Source organism: Ciona intestinalis, unplaced genomic scaffold (assembly GCF_000224145.3).
Source record: "Ciona intestinalis unplaced genomic scaffold, KH HT001053.1, whole genome shotgun sequence".
In the NCBI taxonomy this organism is placed as follows: Eukaryota; Metazoa; Chordata; class Ascidiacea; order Phlebobranchia; family Cionidae; genus Ciona; species Ciona intestinalis.
Window position 1 is genome coordinate 1 of NW_004191374.1, and position 1821 is coordinate 1821.

General features: G+C 31.2%; 1 long non-coding RNA gene across 1 annotated transcript in view; it reads right to left on the bottom strand.

Annotated features, from left to right (window-relative positions):
• Positions 1–1431: 1431 nt before the first annotated feature.
• LOC113475573 overlaps positions 1432–1821 on the bottom strand; it is a 1239-nt gene continuing 849 nt past the window's right edge. Inside the window, exon 2 of the long non-coding RNA XR_003397317.1 lies at positions 1432–1610. This is a non-coding gene — a long non-coding RNA (uncharacterized LOC113475573). The remainder of the gene's footprint in view (positions 1611–1821) is intronic.

The following is a 1821-nucleotide window of genomic DNA, read 5'->3' on the forward strand; positions in this document are numbered from 1 at the left end:
CAAAATATTTCGGCGAAAATATAACTTACGCATACATCTATGTAGGTCACTAGCATGTTATTCCCATGGTTTTAATCTCTTTGGTTTTAACCAGAGTCCGTTTATATACGGACTCTGGTTTTAACTATACGCTTATATATCATATATATACATAAGCCAAAGAGATTAAAACCATAAGCTATGGTTTTAACCTGCTGCTATGCTTGTATAGTGGTTACATAGCAACCAACATTTTTGTAAGATACCAGAGAATTAAGAAAGCATAAGACAATGAAGGTCTAACTACATGCGGGCAGAGGGCGCAAAAATAGTAAACTATATACATTTTACCAAGGTGATCCTGGAATACAGATATTCTAGCGGCCATTTTCGATACTTTCTACTGGTACCACTAACCTAAAATTTGGACACTGTACTAACTAGACCCCAGCGGTACCGATTCTAAAATGAAAAATTTAAAATTCGAAAAAATATTAATTATGAATATTAATATTCGTCATAAAAACATATTTATAGAATTTTCTCCCGATCCAGCTTCGAATATGTTATAGCGCTAAGTGATACCTAAAATATGAAACATTATTTTCTTTAAAAAAGTGCGGGGATAGATGTTAAATATAAAAAAGTATGATCATAACTTGAATCATATAAATATTATATTTTTGATTTTTTTTGCGAAAATATAACTTTCGCATACATCTATGTAGGTCACTAGCACGTTATCTCCATCGAAAAAAAAATTAATTTCAACTTTTTTTATAACTGAATATTAATATTCGTCATAAAAACATATTTATAGAATTTTCTCCCGATCCAGCTTCGAATATGTTATAGCCCTACGTAATACCTATAAAATGAAACATCATTTTCTTCAAAAAAAGTGCGGGGAAGGGTTCAGAATACAAACAGGTATGAGGGTCATAACCCGAATCATACAAGTATTAAATTTTAAAATATTTCGACGAAAATATAACTTACGCATACATCTATGTAGGTCACTCACATGTTATCCCCATCGAAAAAAAAATTAATTTCAACTTTTTTTTATAACTGAATATTAATATTCGTCATAAAAATATATTTATGGAATTTTCTCCCGATCCAGCTTTGTATATGTTATAGCGCAACGGAATACCTAAAAAATGAAACATCATTTTCTTCAAAAAAGTGCGGGGATGGATGTTAAATATTGTGGAGAGTATTAATTACTCGAATTTCGTGTTTATATATTTATTTGCACGAACGCAAAAATAGTACATATTAATCCACATAAATGTTTTTATAACAAAATTATAACTGTAAATATAAGAATATTGATATACCTAGTGACGCTAAAAGTATCGGCGTTAAATGGTTTTGTATCAATTGCTCTGACTAATTTGTTTACTACCTATGATAACTATGTGTTTTCAGTTATAATCTACAGGAATCGTATTAGTTTGCAGAATAGTAGAAGAGTAAAGTGTTTAGATTACAACTGCACAAAACTCCTCTCTGGTGGACCTTGCCAACAACGTTAAAACTCTATAAATGCCAAAGATGAACACATTCGCAAATTAAATAACGGAGGTGTAAAGATTATCATAAAATGGGCGAAAGCGACCTTGCACCTCTACTTCAGGTGTTTCTATAACAAACAGGTTTATCTTCCTTTCCTTTAGACATTCATTATTGTCTGCGACAAGTCGATCGAGCCTATCAATTAATCTTAGAGGCTTCAAGAACAAACAATCTTTTGTATTAATTGAAACAAATAAATTAAATTTCTTGATAGATCTCCAGGTACGTAAGTACGGACAGGATAACCGTAGATAACCCGAA